Source organism: Lemur catta, chromosome 1 (genome assembly GCF_020740605.2).
Source record: "Lemur catta isolate mLemCat1 chromosome 1, mLemCat1.pri, whole genome shotgun sequence".
Taxonomy (NCBI): domain Eukaryota; kingdom Metazoa; phylum Chordata; class Mammalia; order Primates; family Lemuridae; genus Lemur; species Lemur catta.
This window is the reverse complement of record NC_059128.1, coordinates 153,488,517-153,503,656: the sequence shown is the minus strand read 5'-3', so window position 1 is coordinate 153,503,656 and position 15,140 is coordinate 153,488,517. Positions and strand designations below refer to the sequence as shown.

The following is a 15,140-nucleotide window of genomic DNA, read 5'->3' as shown; positions in this document are numbered from 1 at the left end:
TCACAAAGGAAGGAAGACGTATTATTTGATTCAAAACATCCTCATCTGGGGGAGAAAAAATTATAATGCACATCACCACCAAATGGAAAACAAAGATTATAAACTTGGAGCTGTTTTTCTGGAACCTTGACATTTTAAAATAAAAGGCTTCATTGTTTGGAGAATATTTTTTACATTAATGTTTCAGTTTCTTGTTTTTAAAGATAATTATCTGTGGATATTACGAAAGACCTTCTTGAACCACCCATTTGCTTGTGGGCATATACATTTGAAAGACACTTGAGGCCTATTCCAAAGCAAAACAAAACAATTAATACACACACTTGCTTGTGACTTCATGCTTACCTAGCCTGATATTCCTCACACAGCTTTAAAAATTCTTTCAAAAAATTGAAGACCTGGGATCAGACTCTGGGAGACAGAGTTGTTAACATTTTTTCAGAATAATTCTACAAAGAAATTTTCAGAAAAATTCTGCTCGTGTCTCATTTTATCTTGGGTACCTCTGCTCAGAGAAGCGATGGATGAAACCTCAAATCTTATGACAGCTCATCAAATGGCTCCCATGCTGAGCTCAAGATATCCAAGAAGTAGGTACCCTGGGGTCATGTCTGTGCTATTGCCCTGATTCTTTAGTCATAGATTATCAGTACAGAGTCAGACATTTGACCCAAGCTGGGTCAATTGAAGTGCTGCATTGGAATTTTTCAAATTAGAGCTTGGCAGAGAATCCCATAGTCTCTTATATGTGAACATAGGGTGTGAAATTTAGAGGTGTGGTGTTCCTTACCATATAAAGAAAGCCAATCTTCAGGGGGAAAAGAAAGGAGCATACACCTAGAGAAATGAGACAGAGAAAGTGCTGGCTGCATTTGAGTTTTTTATTCCATTTGTCCCTAACATCATTCAATCATTCAGCTCTCCACTTAAGGCATTATCTTTTTTTTTTTTTTGGTCTAAGCTACTTCAGGTTGTGTTTCTAACACAGGAAAGTCATAACTGAATACACGCATCAGTTGATAGTGAAAAAATGTATCAAAGTTACCAGAATTATATTCTCAAAGAAAATTTGATCCAAGGGACTATAGAAAGACATTTATTTACATGGGTAAGACTCTTTCACCAAATGTCTGGAGAGCACACAAGTAGAATGTGCTACCTGAGTGCTACTATGGGGCTATACGACCAAGGAATGTCATTCCTGACCTCAACATCTTGTTGGGGATACAATTAGCTTTGTTTCCATGGGAACTGATGTGTCTTATGTACTGTGTATTATCCATCCCCTACTAGAATGTGACCCACACAAGGCAGGAATACCAGGTTTATTCATTGATGTATCCAAGCAGCTAGGACAGTGCTTCACATATAATTTGCCCTCAAGAAAAATTTGCTAAGTGGATGAACTAATGTTTGTCAGAGTCTTATTCCTGTTAGGTGTATTAACTCTTCTATGAATGATAGAAGAAACAATGGAATTAAAAGAAAGGAAGATGGACATTAAGGTACTTGGGACAGAAAGCAAGCTTAAAGGTCAAAAGAGAACTGTTTTTACATTCAACAATTTGAAAAATTTTGCTAACATTTCTGTATCAGTAACTGATCATAGATAAAGAAAAAGTATTTCTCTCCATTCCATCTTTATTTAATTTCTATTTTACTTACTGCTAGTTATACTCCCTCATATATTCTTTCCATTCCTTAGTAATAGCACTCCTTCAGTTTTAGCGAAGCAAATGGCAGCCCAGCCAAGAACCATAATTTCCAGACTCACTTGCAGCTAGGTCATATGACTAAGTGTTGGCCAATAGGCTATTAGCAGAAGTGATGTGTTTCACTTCTGAATTGTGCCTTCAAAGACATGAGCATGCTTACTCCTCACTTCTTTTCTTCTTTCCATTGACTGTGATTTGAAAGTGATGGCAGAATCTGGACTAGCCGTCTTAGACTTTGAAATGGAAGCTGCGTGCCAAGGATGGCAAGATAAGACAGAAGAAGGTAAGGTAGAGCTGCCGTATTAATGCTGGATAGCTCACTTTTGGACAGTTAAGATGAAGGTAAAATAACCTATCTTATTTAAAAGGCCTTTGTTATGATAGCTAAACCCGTATATTTGTATTATAGGTAAATACACAATGTATATTATATCAATGTAGATTGACACAATCAAAAAGTAATCTGGCTTGGAGTATTTCCTATCTTCAGCTGGTTCACATCGTGTCCTTCAGGCTTTTGAAAACTTTATTTTATGTACTCTATTACTATTGCCATTCATATGTGCAACCTATATTATTATGAATTTAGTCCTCATCCCTGTTGTGGATTCCCAATCTGCATCAGGCCTTAAAATGAAGTTGGAGGGATTAGAACTTGTCTTGCTCTGTTTTGTGTTGCGGTAACAAGATACTGGGTAATTACCCACAGACTGGGTAATTTATAAACAATAGAAATTTATTTGGCTTGAGGTTCTGGAAGTTGGGAAGTCCAAGGGCATGGCACCAGCATCTGGTAAGGGCCTTTTCACTGTGTCATCCCATGGCAGAAGGCAGAAGGGCAAGAGAGCATGAGAGAGCAAGAGAGCTTTTATAACAAGCCCACTCTCCTGATAACTAACCCACTCTTGCAATAACGACATTAATCCATTCATAAGGGCAAACCACTCATGACCTAATCATCTCTTATTTAGCCCCACCTCCCAACACTATTGCACTGGGGATTAAGTTTCCAAAACATGAACTTTGCGGACACATTCAAATCATATCAGAACTGGTTCCTTAAGTGCTGTAAGCCTGAATCCTGTTGCTCAGTCATTCTCAGAGTCAATAGCCTGCAGCACGGCATAAACTTGCTCTCTATTTCTGGAGAATTTGGTCTCTACAGCAAGATGACACTTGCCTTGAGGAAAGAAACCCTGTCTTCTACATTTTCAAGTGTCCCACCCAGGCAGTGCTTAGCACAGGACTGAGCAATCACTAAGTGCTCCATAAATGCTCTTGGCCTCTATAATTATTTTTTATTTTTTATTTTTTTGAGACAGAGTCTCGCTTTGTTGCCCAGGCTAGAGTGAGTGCCGCGGTATCAGCCTAGCTCACAGCAACCTCAAACTCCTGGGCTTAAGCGATCCTACTGCCTCAGCCTCCCAGGTAGCTGGGACTACAGACATGTGCCACCATGCCTGGCTAATTTTTTCTATATATATTTTAGTTGGCCAGATAATTTCTTTCTATTTTTAGTAGAGACAGGGTCTTGCTCTTGCTCAGGCTGGTCTCGAACTCCTGACCTCAAACGATCTGCCCGTCTCGGCCTCCCAGAGTGCTAGGATTACAGGCGTGAGCCACTGCGCCCGGCCTATAATTATTATTATCTGCATAATTTATCTTGGACTTACATGCTGCCACAAATTACTAGTTATTATTTTGGTGGTATAGTCCATCACAATAATCAGCCAATATTAATAATGCAAAGACACCCAGCAAAACAGTCTGTGCTGAGTGCCAGATGAGTGACAGAGGAGAGGGCACTATGGGAATCTGCAGGAGGGAGGGGTTTGGCTTGGCAGGAGGTGGCCCCTCTTTCAGGTGTCTTGATGCCGGCTAGCAAACTCTCACTGGAAGCAAAGAGGAGTGAGGTAGGACTTTGTGAGTTAGAGACACTGCCCCAACTTCCTAGGCTGGTGCCACAAAGTGGATGCAAGACTGTATTGAAGGATAGAGCATCAGGAGTCAGACTCCACGTGGCAGGCAAACTTGTTTCTGGCACAACAGATGGTGGCTTGAACTGCCTATAGAAGTTAAACCTCATGCAAAAGTGGGGCTGAGGCTGCCGATTTGCTTTTTGCTTTGTTCATGCCCACATCTTTGAGGCATGGGGACTACTTATAAGTAGATAAAGACCAGATAATGAGAAATATCAGATCCCTTTGTAAGAAGAGGTGGATATAGCTTCATAGAAGAGCGGAGACTTAATTGAGCCCCCAAAATAGGGACAAACATTAGGAAAGAGAAAGTATTCCAGGGCTTGACGTGGGGGGAGGGAGGATGGGCAGATTTAACAGTAGCCGAGGCTAGGGGGCAATGGCTCATGCCTGTAATCCTATCACAGTGGGAGGCTGAGGAGGGAGGATCACTTGAGCTCAGGAGTTTGAAACCAGCCTGAGCAAAAGTGAGACCCCATTTCTACTAAAAATAGAAACATTAGCCAGGCATGGTAGCACTTGCCTGTAGTCCCAGCTACTCAGGCAAGGGCTGAGGCTGAGGCTGGAAGATCACTTGAGCCCTGGAGTTTGAGGTTGCTGTGAGCTATCACGATGCCACAGCACTCCAACCAGGCGACAGAACAAGATTCTGTTCAGAGACAGACAGTAGCCTACAGTCAGTAAAAGTCAGACCTTCCTCATTCCCAGTTGACTTTGTGTTCCCACAGACTTCATGTGGGAAGTGTAAGGGGTACATTTTGGTTTGTTTGTTTGATTTACGTCTCTTGCTTTCAGGAATTGCTCCTCCACTATTCTTTGTGATTCTGATTGTTTTGTCAACAACATGTCCCTGCTTTCCACCTCACTAGAATGGACTTGGGACTCAGTCTGGCTGATCGGAACACTATCCCCCTTGCCCAGAACATGTAACTTCTCTGGAGTAAGCACATGCCCTGATAGTCAGACTCCTTTGGGGGAATTAATATGCATGTCAGAGGAGAAGGGATTATGTTCACTTCTCTATGATTGCTAGCTATGAAGACAGTGGAAATTCAGCTCTGCAACGGGCATCACTGCAGAGAAGAAGTCTGCCCAAGCCAACTCAGAAAGACAAAGACCCAAAAGGGGAAGAAAGGGAGTCCTGAGGCCAGAGTTTGAACTCTTGGAGCCAACTGTGTCTGAAACAAAACTCTCCTCCCACCTTAGACTTTCCAGTTACAGGAGCTGAGCCAATAAATTCCTTTTGTGTTTAAGCTATGTTAACTTTCTGTCACTTGCAACTAAAAGAGACCTGACTGATGTGGGTGTAATCAAAGATAAGATTAGAATGTAGATATAGTTGTGTTGTTGTGGTCCCAGAATGCTGGGCAAAAAATTCTGAACTTGTTTTTGAAGGAAACAAGATGAGCCATTTAAATTAGGAGTCTGTTACGGTGAAATAGTGTGGTATACACAGAGCATACCCAGGACAACTTTCAACATCATCACTTCCTGGCAATGTGACCATGTGCAAATCCTGAGCCACTGTTTTTCATCTGCAAAGGGGGAGTAATTTAGGCTGAGGCAGGAGGATCGCTCAAGGTCAGGAGTTCAAGACCAGCCTCAGCAAGAGTGAGACTCTGTCTCTACTAAAAATAGAAAGAAATTAACCGGACAACTAAAAATATATAGAAAAAATTGGCTGGGCATGGTGGCATATGCCTGTAGTCCCAGCTACATGGGAGGCTGAGGTAGAAGGATTGCTTGAGCCCAGGAGTTTGAGGTTGCTGTGAGCTAGCCTGATGCCATGGCACTCTAGCCCGGACAACAGAGTGAGACTCTGTCTCTAAAAAAAAAGGCAGCGGGGGGCAGTAATTTCATGTACCTTGCTGGGTGGTTGTGAGGGATAAATTAAATAATACACGAAACATCTAACACAATGTCTGACACAATATAGGCATAATTGTATAATGGTGCTAATGGTGATGGTGAAGGAAGAGGAGGAGGAAGGAAGAGGGAGAGGGCAGTAGAGAGGAAGGAGAGGAAGGAGAAAGCAAAGGAGAAGAATTGGAAAACTATTTCTGGACTAGGTTGGTGGTAGTGGAAAGGAATTAGAAAGGGTGGATGTGACAGCTATTGGCAAACATCAGCAGGACTGTACGTAGTCTGGAAATGGAAAGTGAGGCAGAGGAGAAAGTCAGTTATGATTCAAGGTTAAAATATCTGTTGAATTGACTAATTCTTGAATTTCTTCATCGTTCTCGTCCATGCTGCCAAAAATAGGAGCAACAACAGAAAATCACTCTGTGTGTATGAGGAAGAAGTAGCTAAAGATTTCATTGAGTATTTTTCCTCTCCAGTGCCAGCTACATAACTTGTGGGACTCCATGAAAAATGGAATTTCAGGGTTCCTTGTTCAAAAAATCAGGAAAACCATTTTTCCCTTCTTCCATTGTCTATTTCTTGATCTATCATGGTACATTTATTATTATTATTTGCTATTTAATGTCACATTACTTCAGGCATAGGTATGCTCATGTGTAAGCACAGACCTTCCAGGTGCCTGGGACCCTGCGCTGTAACTTGGCCTGGAGGGTGCACGTGCCCACCCCTGATCCTTTCCACATTTTTGCCCAGGATCCCTGCCAGGGGCAGAGGACAGCCGTGTGCATGGGCAGGGGTAGAGGAACAGGCAGCCACAAACTGATCCCGGGAGGCAGGGAAGTGGTGGGAGGTGGGATCGTGGGTGAACCAAGATTCCAAGACCCTGGTACATATTCCCTTGTCCCATTGGATTGCTATTAGGATATATGAATTCAGAGATAAATGAGTACTAAAAATTTCTAGATGGTGACCACGAGATTATTAACCCCCACGCCTGTGGTCCCCTTCTGTGATGGTTAATTTTATGTATCAACTTGACCAGGCCATGGGGTGCCCAGATATTTTGTTAAGCATTATTCTAGGTGTTTCTGTGAGAGTGTTTTTGGATGAGATTAACATCTAAATTGATAGATTGAGTAAAGCAGATTGCCCTTCCTAAGGTGGGCCTCATTAAACCAGTTGAAGGCCTGAATAGAACAAAGAAGCTGAACCTACTCCAAGTAAGAGAGAGGTTTTCCTACCTTCAGATTCAAACTGGAACACCATTCTCTTCCTGGGTCTTGAGCCTGCTTGTCTTCATACTGGAACGACTATTCTCCCCACTTGCCAACACATCCCACATAAAGAGAGGAGGTGGGTTAGTAGGAAACAAACTGGCTAGGGTTTTATGAGCTATCAATAATCTCTTGCTGTCACTATAAAGCATACATAAATTTTTTATATACAGCAATAAAAGTATAGACCACATAAGATAGCTTACAAATTTCCAGTGTCCTGAGATCACATATTGAAACCAGCTGATTTAAAAAAAATATTAATTTCACATGCTAAAGAGTGAGAATTCAGAACTACTATTAACTGAACCAAGGTCCTTCCTCTGTGCAGTCAGCTCAGCTCTTCGCCATACGTACCATCAACAGGACACGTTGGACTGTGGTACCACAAGGCCTTATCCAAAGCCCTGGGGCCAGATGTCAGAACTCAGAATTATCTTGGATTTTTAGAAAAGTAATACAGTGTACGTACTGTATATTACTTACCTTCCGAGGAGACTCTGGGACAGCACTCCATACCAAAATACATTAAGATTTCTTCAGTAAAAACATGTGAATATTTATGCTAGTTGGCCAAAGATTATAAATAGCCTCATGTCAGTCCAGGTAAGATTTTGCTTTCAAATGAGTTCAGGTGAGGTCAGATTTTGCTGCCAAATGAGTTACAAAAACTCAGTTTGTAGAGCTTTCTGGATTTTGGAATGCAGATCAGGGTTAGTGGACTTAGTTCCTGTTTCCATCTGTTGACCTTCCCTGCCATTTACATTCATATTCCAATTGTGCTCAACTCAGGAGAACAAAATGAGGGAGGCAAGCTTGCTAGGAGAACATCCCATGCTACACTGGAAAGGCCACAAGGAAGGCTCGGGGTTTAACCTTGCAGTTTCCTTCCACACCCTTTGGCTCAGATAGCTAAGATCTCCGTGAGCCTAGTAAATGAATCAGAAGCAAGGTGTAGGAGACAAAAATCTCCGTAGACCTCTCCTGGAGTTGTTCCTTCATGCACTGTAGCACACCCATGGAAACTTCCTCCTAAGTCATCCTACGTCAAAGTGGTTGCTACTACTTTGGCCTCTGAAAAGTCCCCTAGCTCTTGAAGGAGTGTTCATGTCTGTCAACTGAAGGACTAGTTTTAATTAACCTTAGGGAAAGTTCTTAAAAAAAACTGTCTACAATATTCAGCCACAGAGGTAATTATTTGGAATCATCTTAAAATACATATTTTAACATATTAAATATGGTTATATATAATTATCACATACACAGATAACTCTCCACCACATGTTTTCTCAACATATCTTTAGTTATGCTCTTAAAATATGCCTAGAGGCCTTGTCAGCATTTTGCAACACCATCTTAGAAAATCTCAGATGTGTGGCCATTGTATAAACATTGTTTGAGGTCTTCCTTAGAGGATGTACATTTCAAGTAATTGACTGTTGCTCCTATTAAGGTAAAGGAGGGATCCTTCTGCAGGGCAGTGCATTCTCATGCCTCTTGGAATTATTCCTACCTTTAAAGGCCCAGGACCAATACCACCTCTACAAAAACCAGGAACAAAGCCATACCTGATTCCTCCAGTTGGAAGGGAACTCTTTTATATCTCCTGAGTTCTCACAGAACTTTTTCTGTGTCTTTTGTGTATTGTCAATTACTTTTTATCTTGACAAATTATATCATATTCCAAAATAAGACTCTTCTTTCTGGAAAGCAATCATTTTTACATCTGTAACTGCTCCCAGGCTCAAACTTTAAATGGAGGTAGCTGTTCTTAATAAATGAGAAATTTTGGACTTGAATCAATTTTCTTTGTGGAAATTTAGGTAGAAAATTCTTAGTGATCTAGTAATTTTTCTATTGACTAGCAGATGCTCAGCAAAGATATTAAACTAATTATGTAATCAGTTGTGTATTAAAAATGCTTCCCTTCTTTGTTAGCAATATTTTGTTATGATATTGCTTGTTGATATGAATACTTGTACACTTAACTTTTTCAGTATTCGTTTCCTTATTAGTTCACTGAGAAAATGAAGTTGCTTTTAAAAAGCTTCTCTAATAAGTTGTTGGTGAAACTGAATTAGAGAGATGTATTGTATTTTTAAAAAGGAAATTAGATTACTCATTAATTACTCAACATCAGTCACTACCGATTGTGCAATAATGAAAGTAAAATTTAAAAGAGGGAGACTCCAAAAGGAGTCAGCAAATTAGACTATCAATGGAATGTGTAAAAGATGAAGACTTAGCAATTTTAAGGGTCACAGCTGTCCCTAGGAACTTAAGGAACCACAGTGTTCAGAACAATAGAGTATGTAAAGGAATGCGAATTAAATTAGGTCACATAAAGCCGGGGATTGAAACACTGAAATTCAAGCAAGGAACCTACACAATCCCCATTGTTAAAAGAGAGAGGGAAAGAGAGAGAGAAGCCATTTATTCATCTCCAGTAACATGATCATTCACTATATCGAAATGCTAAGGCAATAAATAATCTAAGATTTGGGTTGAAATTAGCACATTTATTTTTCAGACATGCAGAAGGAGGTATTTAATTAAGAAGTAAAGTTGCCAGATAAAATACAGTACTCTCAATTAAATTTGAATTTCAGAAAAACAAAAATAAATTTTAAATAAATCCCAAATATTTCATGAATTGGTATCTCAGTTCTGATTCTTTGCCACCTTCATTCATTTGCTTACTGGTGCAACATTGATCTATAGAGGGCCTAACTCTATGTCAAGTACTGTGCATAGTATTGAGTACACAGTGACAAGCAAAACAGTCATGATCTTTTCCTCATATTCCCTTTGGTTTTGATCTTTTCCTCATATTCACTTTGGTTTAGTAGGTTGATCTAGACAAGCAAAAAGTCAATCACCGTATAATGTAATACATGCCATGATTCACAGTTTACTTATTAGAGCGGCAATTATCCCAGGCTTGGGTCAGAAAAAGACTCCCAGAGAAAGTGATATTTAGATTAGAATGAAGGCAAAGAAGTGGAAGAAGTGGAGGGGGATTCTAATTAGAGAATACCTACCACCAGGGGAAAGCTTGGTGGACAAGGAATATCATGGAATATTTGAGAAACTGCAAATCCCAATAAAGTCTGGTTGACCCACAGGCCATAAAGCTGTGAGGACCAAGAAACACCACTGGAGAGGTATGCTGTGGCCAGACCACGAGAGACCTTGTGCAAGTCTGATGGAAGCCCTGTTGAATGGTCCCTGTGGCAAAGTGACATGGTCATATTTGCAAATTAGAAAGCTCATGCTGGCAGCAGAGGAGAGAATGGACTAGAAGTGAGGACAGTGTTGTGGGCTTGGGGATAGGTATGGAGAGTATAGACAAACGCAAGAGCCGTTTAGAAGGTTGCCCCAAAACTTATTATTTGGATGAATGCAAGATCTTTAAGCCTTTCTCTGCCTTTGTTCTGATGTTGCATAGTAACCAGGCCCCACTTGCCTTACATTTACTGGGCAGTTTTGCCTCACCCACTGCCATCATGCCATCTCAACTAGAAAGAAATGGATGGCTAGTAAGGGACTGGTAAACCAGATGTATGTAATTACTTCTTTGAACATATTTAATAAAGTGTGCATAATTTATCTATAGTGTGGTTTTGGTTGACCTGGAGTTACTGGAGAACCAGTCCACAAACTTTGCCAGGGCTGTAGACAGAAGTGACCATGGGCCTTGCTTGACTGGCTGCCTAAGATGGTCACCAAATATACAAACTACCCATGCAGATAGCTCTTATTAGTAGAGAAATATGTTTTAGCTTTTTTCATGAAGATGAACTATGCCCAGCCACGATGAGAGAAATAATTCAAAAATGAAGCCAGAAGGAGAAGTCAATGATATGCAAAGGAATTGAGGCCGGAGATAAGCATGGGTAAATGGGAAAGGGAAAGATGCAAATAATGTCATCAATTAAAACAAATAAGTAGGCGGGTGCATGTCTCATGCCTGTCACCCCAGCACTTTTGGAGGCCAATGTGGGAGGATCCCTTGAGCTCAGGAGTTCAAGACCAGCCTGAGCAACATAGCGACACCTCATCTCTGCAAAAACTACAAAAAGTAGCCTGGGCCATGGAGCAAGATTCTGTTTCAGAAAAATTTTTTAAAAAAACCGAACAGCCACAGTTATTCTATTGAAAATGGCCTATTTTAAGACCCATGCCCTATTTTAAGACAATATATATATTAGCTCATTTAATTCTCACAAATGTACTAAGGAATTAATCATTGTTTTTGTTTTACAGATGAGGAAAATTGTGGCTCATCATGTTTAAGTAAGTCTCCCGGGATCACACATCTTGTAGGTGCTAGAGGCAATATTTGAATCCCAGGTTTCTCTGCCTCTAAAGGACAGTTGTGTGGCTCAGAAAAGATACTTTTCCCATGGAGGATCAACCTGGCATTTCTGAAGCAGCAACTTTTCATGCTGAACAGAACAAAAGGAACAATTTATAGGCACTATTAAGTTCATGGAATGCTGGACCTTTCTGCTAGGAGGTACAAAAGCATTCATGCATACTCTGACAAGGCTAATAGACACGTTTTATAATTTGTGGAGAAGTTATTCAAGATTCGGTTACTTCTATTCCTATTACTTCTTTTTTTTTTTTTCCCCCTGAGACAGAGTCTTGCTCTGTCACTCTGGGTAGAGTGCAGTGGCGTCATCATAGCTCACTGCAACCTCAAACTCCCAGAGTGCTAGGATTACAGGTGTGAACCACCACACTCAGCCTATTTCTATTACTTCTTAGTCTATTTATCTAGATAAGAATAGAAAATTTAGCCAAAAAAATATGTTATTGATGGTTGGTTTATGGCTATTTAGAAAATAGTAATATTCATTTGGAGTCAACACTAGGAGCTACATTCACCAAGAACACGTTATGTTTGAATAATCTCATTTTCATCTATTTCTATGCTATTCTGCTGAACTAGAAAATCAAAGGGAATGCCATAGAAATACTCAATGTTGATTACATCAAGGTTCTTAGGAAAATGCTTCATAACATCATTGTGAAATGAGGATGGTAAGCAGCTGAATACTAGTTCAACTGAATAGAACTGTAGTGGTTTAAACAATCACATTGTGAGAGGACCAGTGTTGATTTTGCAGGCCTCTAAGGGACACTCTGTAAGGCATTGTATTTAGACTTGTCTTTTTGAATATATTTTTGATGATCTAGATAATGTGATCTATCTTCCGAGCTTTAGGTTCATAATGAAATGATTCCTGGAAATATTTGTGTGAATGTCCAAAGCAACTCATTCCAACATGTCCAAAACTGAGGTCATTGCCCTCTCTCGACTTCCTTCTGTGCACTTCTCCCCAGCTCAATTAATGGACTGCCAAATTAGTCAAGACTCCTAGCTGCAAGTGCCTGAACTCAACTTGAACTAGCTTAGGCAACAAAGGAAATGTATTGTCTCATGAAATCCAAGGAAATGTTGTACAACCAAATTGTAGGAGAGGTAAGGATGCGGATGGACCCAGGAATACTGGAGTCAGGGCCTCCAACATTACCAGGACTCTCCTCCCCAACTCTCCTTTCCTGTTGGCTTCATTTCCTTTTCCTTCAGACTAATTTCCTTCCTTCTATGTGATGGAAAACATGGCTGACAGCTCCATCATTTTATATCTTGCTACTTCCATACCCAAAAAGGGACTGACCGAAGCTCGCTTTGGTTCCAAGTTAGAAGTTCTGGAGAAAGGCTCTGATTGGCTTGGTTTGAGTAAGTTGCCCTTCTCTGTATCCATCACCTGCTGCTAGTGGGTGTGGGTTCTGTGATTGTCACGGGTGAGGCGTCTTCCTGCATCAATCAGGGTTGTTGGGGCAAAGTTATAGGAAAACCAATGACAGCTCCCTTGAAGTAAATTATGAAGCAGTTTTCAGAAGAAAAGGTATAATTTTTTATTTTTAATTTTTTTTTTTGGTAAAAAATGCAGGGATGTGCTAGGTAGAAAAAGCCATGGTGCCATGATCAGGACAAATCTATCCATCCAAATGAACAAGAGTCGTCCTAGACTTCTCTCCCTCTTGAACTCTGTCAGCCAATCAGCCAACAAATCCCCAAAGGTATCAGCTTGGTTCCTTCACATTTTTACTGACTACATTCCACTTCCTACTTCAGGTCCTCCCCATATTTTGTCTGAACAATTGGTGGTTTTACTTGTGGCTCTACCTTCTGCTTTCACCACCCATCCTGATACCATCAGAATGAGCTTCCTAACACACAAGCCTGGTCATATCTAAGATCCTTTCAAGACTCACCATTACCCCAAAGAATAAAGTTCCAAACCTAGTATGTAATGCAAAATCCTTCCTAACAAAGCTTGATGCCATTTCTCCAGACTCATCTCCACTGACTCGTAAGTTATTCCTATTTCATGATTTCAACTTACTTCTGGACATTCACTCAGCTCTCACCCTGAGTGATACAAAGAACATTGGATTAACTGTAGGACTATAGAAGTTAGCAAGGTATTAATTTTAAAGGCCTCCTTCTTCAGCTGTTGATGGGGATCTGATCTTACAGAGACTCTAAGAAGGAAATAGAGAGACACTCTAGTCCACCCTTTCCTTATTTTTACAGATGAGAAACTGAGTTTCAGCCAAATAAATTTACTTTATCTATGTAATGGTGAGCAACAGCCTAACTCTTCTGATTCCCATTCCAGTGCTCAAAACCAGTGAGGATTGAGAACAGATCTTACAAACAGAAGGGTCAAGAAGGAGAAATGGAACATAGACACAATGAGAAAAAACTAAGGAAAGGAGGATGCACCTTCATTTCCCTAAATTATACTTTAGCCCCAAAGTGTAAAATAAGAAAAGCTTGTGAAAGTTGGGGAGAAGTGGGACTAGAAACTACAAAGAGGAAATGGAGACATAATAAAAGAAGAAAAGGAGAAACAAGGAGCTTAAGAAATCTCCCCTGGAGAGGGATGGGTCCAGGCATAGGAACAAAGGGCCCAAACGGTTTTAATGACCAAACTCTGCCTCATTCCTTTCATCTGACTGCAGCAGGAACTGTCAGCAAGGGCCACATCCTGCCAGTGGTCTGCCTCAGAGGCTCCCACTTGGTGCCTTGGAAGTTTCTCACTGAGGCTGGAATACCTTCCTACTCCCCAAACCTCACACCACGAAGCCTGTTTACCCACTCCCAGGACTGTTCCAGTATTCAGGACTAGGTTGGAACTTATAAAGTGAATATTATTCAGTTTTGGAAGTCTCTTTTTTCTGTCCATCATTTACTTTACAATGTAATTCATGTTGGAATATGATATTTGGATTATCTCAACCTCCTTGATAAAGCAAAGAATTGTTAACATTTGTGAGAAATGCAAAAGTACATACCAACGGGTGGTCAAAAACAATACTTTGAATATATTTGACTGTAAGGAAGATGAGTGGTAAATTCATCTTGAAATAATTCTCTTGTCTTTTCTTTGTTGCCTTCTCCCAGCAAAAGTTGAATTCTTAAGAGATCACAATGTTGGGGTTACCTACAGATAATGAAATATTGGCCAAATGCAGTGGGAGACCAAGGTGGGAGGATCGCTTGAGGCCAGGAGTTCAAGACCAGCCTGGGCAACACGGTGAGCAGGGAAAGTAAGGGTAGCTACTGTAACCCTGTCCCCTTGCCACAAATGAAAAATATTAGCTGGGGGCATGGTGGCATATATCTGTAGTCCCAGCTACTGAGGATACTGAGGTGTGAGGATCCTTTGTGCCCAGGAATTTGAGGTTACAGTGAACTGTGATCTGGCCACTGCACTCCAGCCTAGGCAATAGGGTGAAATCCCATGTCTAAAAAGGCAAAAAAAAAAAAGAAGAAAAAATATTCATAAAAATGTTTCCCCATGAAAGCAAAGCAGAAAAGTAACTCCAGGAGTTCTGAAGTGAATCATTGGCCGTCCATAGACCCACCCGAACTCCTTTTCCAACACTTGAGTTAGTATCAGCATTACGAGATCCCAGACCATGTTCTTCTTTTTGTTAGTTTGGAAAGAATGACTAATCCCTGTATCCTATTCTTGGAAACTGTTATTTTGGCCAACTTAGGAAGAATGGACTAATACTAATAATATCTAACATTTTTAGCACGTTCACAGTTTACAAAGTTTTTTTCCATTTAATCCTCACAGCAATTCCCAGATGAAGTGACTTGCCATGGCTCACTTGTAGCTAAGTGGCAGAACTAGGATATACTCGCAGGTTTTCTGCATCCAGCCTTCAGTTTTAACTGTGCACTGGACAGGGTAAGGAACGGCAGCTGCTGTAACTAA

General features: G+C 40.6%; 1 long non-coding RNA gene across 1 annotated transcript; it reads left to right on the top strand.

Moving 5' to 3' along the window:
- The first annotated feature begins 1,984 nt into the window (after nucleotides 1-1,984).
- LOC123641210 lies at nucleotides 1,985-13,586 on the top strand. Its single transcript, XR_006736246.1, has 3 exons — nucleotides 1,985-1,998; nucleotides 11,098-11,127; nucleotides 13,530-13,586. It is a non-coding gene; the product is annotated as an uncharacterized LOC123641210 (long non-coding RNA).
- The last annotated feature ends 1,554 nt before the right edge of the window (nucleotides 13,587-15,140 follow it).